This window comes from Saccostrea echinata, unplaced genomic scaffold, assembly GCF_033153115.1.
Source record: "Saccostrea echinata isolate AGI-Se365-2 ecotype Australia unplaced genomic scaffold, CSIRO_AGI_Sech_v1 ptg000016l, whole genome shotgun sequence".
In the NCBI taxonomy this organism is placed as follows: Eukaryota; Metazoa; Mollusca; class Bivalvia; order Ostreida; family Ostreidae; genus Saccostrea; species Saccostrea echinata.
The window spans coordinates 4,548,722-4,554,630 of record NW_026889765.1 but is presented as its reverse complement, the minus strand read 5'-3'; the positions used below and the strand labels follow the sequence as shown (position 1 = coordinate 4,554,630).

At 32.4% G+C, this 5,909-nt stretch overlaps 1 pseudogene; it reads right to left on the bottom strand.

Annotated features, from left to right (window-relative positions):
• Positions 1 to 3,070: 3,070 nt before the first annotated feature.
• Positions 3,071 to 3,848, bottom strand: LOC133188749 (uncharacterized; annotated as a pseudogene).
• Between the last annotated feature and the right edge of the window lie 2,061 nt (positions 3,849 to 5,909).

Sequence of the window (5,909 nt, the reverse complement as noted above, 5' to 3'; positions counted from 1 at the left end):
ACGACGAACGCAAGTTAGACGGTGTCTTCTCCGAAGACGATGATTTGTTCGGGGCTTTTTTCTTTCCCTTGACCGGTGCTTTATCATCGTCAGGGTTAGGAACGTCCGCCATGACGCACGTGGTTTGAACTTTCAAAACCGATGAAAAAATATCTGACCACGTCAGACAAAATCGCCCCCGAAAACTGATCTGACCACGTCAGAAAAGATAATGAACTCTGAAAAAGTTCTAAGAGTATATTGACCTCGTCAATATGTAAAAATATATCAAAAATGATCGAGCAAGTAAGACCACGTCTACTCGCTCCGGCTACTTGCAGTTCAATGACTTGGCGGCTGCGCAGTACTATTCACATTATCTCGGAAGTGACGTTTACGAAAAATAATTTTAAATGGTCCAAATATGTCAAATAAATGTGCTGTAGATATTAATGCTATGTTTGATTTTCTTAAGGGCATCAATGAAGGTTATGATAATGACATAGAAGATGATGATACTTTAAGGTTCCCAACAGACAGCCATGAATGTGATGATTTTTTGAACTTTGAGATTAGTGAGGAAGAAATTTTATTTGCAGTAAAAAAAACTGAAAAATAATAAGGCCGCAGGCTACGATCAATTGTTAAACGAACATATTTCATCAACAGTATCTATATTTTTGCCTGTATACAAAAAAATGTTTAATTTGATTTTTGATAGTGGAGTCATTCCAGACGAATGGCTCACAGGTATTGTCAAACCGATTTTCAAAAATAAAGGTGACCCAACAAATCCAGAAAATTATCGTCCAATAACACTTTTAAGTTGTCTTGGTAAGCTTTTTACCTCCATTTTATGTAAACGTTTGGAATGCTATGTAGAGAATTTAAACCTTATAAGTGAAAGTCAAACCGGCTTCAGGAAAGGGTATTCTACCTTAGATAATATACTGACTTTACATTTTCTTACAAACATGGTTATGTCTTTCAAAAAGAAACTTTTCTGTGCTTTTGTTGACTTTAAACAGGCATTCGACACGGTGTGGAGAAAAGGGCTTTGGTGCAAATTGTTAAATAATGGCATTAGTGGTAAATGTTTTACATTTATAAAAAAATATGTATAATGTAGTTAAGTCCCTTGTGACTATGAATGGTCTTTCATCTGAGTTTTACAACTGTAACATTGGTGTACGCCAAGGAGAAAATTTATCGCCTCTCTTGTTTTCTATGTATATTAATGATTTAGAAGAATTTCTCACTAGTAAAAATGTGCATGGGCTATCTTTTAATGCAAGCAGTTCAAACACTGTAGAAAACGAATTTTGGCTGTATTTTAAATTATTTATTTTGTTCTATGCTGACGATACAGTTATGATGTCTGAGTCTGCAGAGTGTTTGCAACACGCTCTTAATGAGTTTCATTCGTATTGTTCACAATGGAAACTGAATGTCAATGTAGACAAAACAAAAATTATGATTTTTTCGAAAGGTCAATCTGTTAAAAATGTATTCTACTACAATAATTCTGTTATTGATATTGTGAACGAATTTAAATACCTAGGGGGGGGGGGGGGACTGCAGGAGCTACTAGTCTATCAGTCAGGCTTACTTAATGTGTGTTTGTGTGTGTTTTGACTATTCTGTCTACGAATTTTATGTTGAATAACCTATATTTTATCATTTTAAAGCAATAAGAAACAAAAATAAGAGGGAACATTTTTACTGACCCTTGTTGATGTTGGACGATTGGAAAAGGAAGTTCCAACTGAGGCGCTGTGAAACGTTTATTTTACAAGTTCAATAATGAGTTGAAATATTTACAAGAACGATAAAAAAAAAAACAGTTCGCAAATTAATGAGTTAATCCTAGTCCATAGGCAAACCATTCATTCACTTCCTTCCATAACATCAACGAATTCATAGTCAATTAACTGGGAATATTATAGTGCCAAGTTCTCGGATTTTACTGAAAGTATCTAATTTCAGTAAATAATGTGTAATAAATAAGCTTATGTAATATATTTTTTGAACATTTCTATCAAAATTTGAATATATCTAGTAATTGAAGTTGGGCTTTACTCCAGTTATTGTTAAAAAGCCTTGAGATTTGGGCTATTAGGAAGAAACCGTCATGAAAGCGGAATGAAGACCCAATTTCTGAAGTCAGACGAAATCCAGTAAAGAACAGATGAAAGTAATCTAGATTTTGTTTTAATAACGTTTTATATTTAACCCACATCACATATAAACAACATTTTATTGAGAAAACTGAATGAATTGGACAATAGGCATTGCAAGAGCTATCTGCACATATGATACGGCACCCGTATTAATTGTTATCTGCATTTCATTCACTTTATTGTATATGTATGCCTTGACTCCTATGAATAGAGTATTCATAGGCATTGCAATGGAATATCTATGAATACCCTATTCGTACAATGCAATATCTTTGAATACCCTAGGCTATTCATGAATACAAAAAGTCAAGGTAAAACATATACGATGAAATGAATGAAATACAGATAACAATACGGTCGCCGTATCATATGTGCACATATATAGAAATTCTTACTCCATTAATTCAACTTGTGATGTGTGATAACAAAGTCCCCAGTTCGTCAGGAGTTTATTTTTGTGCTAATTTATAAGGGACATTTTAATTATTTCGAATTACTTTTATTAACTTTGGAAAATGGTTTGCACCATACAACGATTAACAGTTTTTCGCTTATTTTATTTATGTATAAGCAATAATGATAATATTGTCCTCACTCTTTTGCATTAAAAAATTTTATTATATTTTATGTTCATGTATTCAATTTATGGAAATTTAGTATGCAGTGCTTACATACAAGAAAGACTGTTGAAGTTGTAATCAATATTTTTAATTTAAAAAAACATAATGCAAGCAGGCAAGTATAAGCAAATATAAGTATCAACGATAAAAAGAAAAAAAAACAACAATCCTGTGCCTACTTTTCGACAGTTAAACAAAAAATACTCACAACTGCACAGATATTTCTCAAAGTAAAGCACCGTTATTTAAATATTAAAAATAACAAAATTACAAGTTTCTCTGTACAGAAGTTTAAACATGGTATTGTCTTGTAGCAAAATCAATGCTTTCATATGATGGGGGAGGATCTGAAAATGAGTTGTCAAAGTGGTGCTCAGACCTTGATGAATGCACTTGACTGGGAACCAACCATTTATTACAGCGGCTTGTACATGTGTGGACTGAAAAGAAATTAGTAAATGGCGCACGGAATTTCATCTGCAGAGCATTTATCTGGAAAATATTTCGTGGCAGGTGATGCAAGACGAAAACTTTTTCCATTTTTCTCCCAAGAACCCTTCAAGCCCCTAAGAATATTATCCCCGTTTGATTCGTGAAATGAAAAATGGCAGAGTTCCTGAATGACCGCGGGGCAAACCTTTGTAACAATCCCTTCTCTGGTGACAAAGTTTTGGAGATCTTTTACGTACGGCTCAAACAAAACGAATTCATCGTCCGATAGCTTCCGGCAATCCCCGGGAATGAATGTGTCAAAGATAGCAACAGTGTCCATTTCTGCAATATGGATTTCAGGAAAATGAACAAATATACTACATAGTTTTGAAAACTTGTTTGCAAGATCATGTGCAGCTTGCGAAGCAATAATGTAGTCCAGGAGATCCTCCTCTGACCCCTTTCCGTTCGCGTTTACTTTCACGACTGCTGTCTGAATATCTTTGCAGCAAGAGTACATTCTCCCCTTGTAAATATTGAAATTGTTTCCTTTTTTCTTTCGTTTGTAATAAAAACTAGCAGATTTACCGCAGTGACAATCGCTGTATTCTGTGGAAATCAGCGTTTTATTGTCCATTGTGGTCCAAAACGATTAAAATATTAGCCTCCTTTTTATCAAAGTTTGGTAGTTTACCTGATTTTACTAGAACCTTACCGCTTTCAGTAAACACTATAAATATTGATATCTTGAGCTACAATTCCATATTATACTTTTTGAACTGGGAATTTCCTTCTAAATAGGTTTTCTAAGTAAGATCGATACTTTCGATTAAAACATTTTTTAAGCAAACGTTCATAAGACAAGACAAACTTAACCGCGTTCTAGTGTTAAAATGATAAAATAGAACTTTAAAGATAGATTTCTAGCTTATCGCCAGTTGACGTGATTTTACCTAGGACAATGAAGATTTAGATAAGAAGACCTTTAAAGATATCCAGATTTTTGTCAGATGAGGTGGTTTTATTACATTGTATGAACAATCGGGATAAGACATCTTAATTTTTTTTTTAACTTATCTGTAAATGAGGTAGTTTCATAATCAGACAATATTAAGGCAGGCAATCTTTATCAAAAATTAATAAATAGAATATTGCAATCAAGTTTCATAAATACGATTAATCTCAACTGAATAGTTGTGTCCTTTAGATAAATTCATAATTATAATATATTTATTTTGCAATAAATATCAAGTAAAAATTTTGCACAAAATATTTATTTTAGTAACAAAATAAGTTTCATACTTTCAGAATTAGTACTAACAAAATAGATCCAAAAGTTACCAAGTGAAGTAATACATCGGCGCACCTGCTCCCAAATTTCGGTATAAAGAGATCGTCTTCTATTACGACAAATAGTTCATGCTGTAAAGCTAAAAATCTTTTCATCTCCCCCTTCTCTCTCTCTCTCAGTTAAGTCTTGGTATTAGTTATATTTAAACATTTTACATATTTTCAACTTTTTAGTCCTCTATTACTGTGTGATTAATGCTACTACCCATTCTAATCCACAGCGATATATGAAAAATGTGTTCATTAAAATTTTATTCAATATTAATGTTGATTTCTTTCAGTTTCCCAAGCTGTCACATCTATGTAACACCAGAGTAAAGTTGAAAATATGTCAAACACTCCAGGGCCAAAATGTTCAATTTCATAAATTTTGATTAAGCATTGCACCAGTTTTAAGAAACTTGATGCTTATTTTGTTCATTGAATTTAAATATTCACAGTTAAATTTCGATTAAGGGTAGTAACAAAAAATCTTGTACCTACTCCCTTTTCTTTATGACATCTTTAATCTATTGTTGTATATTGGTTTCCAAATAAGTTATGAACTCAGAATAAAAACATATATACTTATGGAATTCTCAAGATCAATTGCGTCAGGTCCTATTTGTGCCGTCATTTTGTTTCTCCGTCTCAAGTATACAAAAAACGGATAATAAGATTAGAATATAACTTGTGTTGCATGCTAAATTGGATATGTTTAAAAATTGACACAATAAATGAAGAAAAGTAAATAAAGAAATCCAACAATGGAAATTTATTTTCCAGAAACTGCATTTTATATAATGGAAATATATTAAAAGTTCAAGGCCAAACCATATTTTATAAATCGTCTGTACCAAAAACTCTTGGTATGATTGTGGATGAGTTTAATATGGAAAAAAAACGCAATTCATTATTACTTAGTTAATAAATTTAATTTCATGTTGTGTTGGTATTTACATTTATGCCCTTTTTAAACATTGTCACAATGGTGAATCATACGGCATGTAGCAAATGACTAATACATGGAAAGATTTATCTTAAAACCCGCTTTATCTGGCAGTGTATGCGGTGTATAAGAACTGATTTTCCTCTGAAATAAAATGAATATTTGGTGCAATTAAATTCTATATTTTCTTGTACACTTTCAGATTATATATTAAACTATAACCTTTTTGATATAATAGTTATCAAGATGCCAACGGGCTATAACACTCACCTGAGAAACTTCTTCATCAGCCAATTCTTTTGCCTTTATATTCTTATATAAAATTTTTATAGCCCCATCCTACCCCAGGGGGCCTTGATTTGAACAAACTACTCGAGGATGCTTCTAATAGATATTAATATGACTGATCATGGCTTTGCT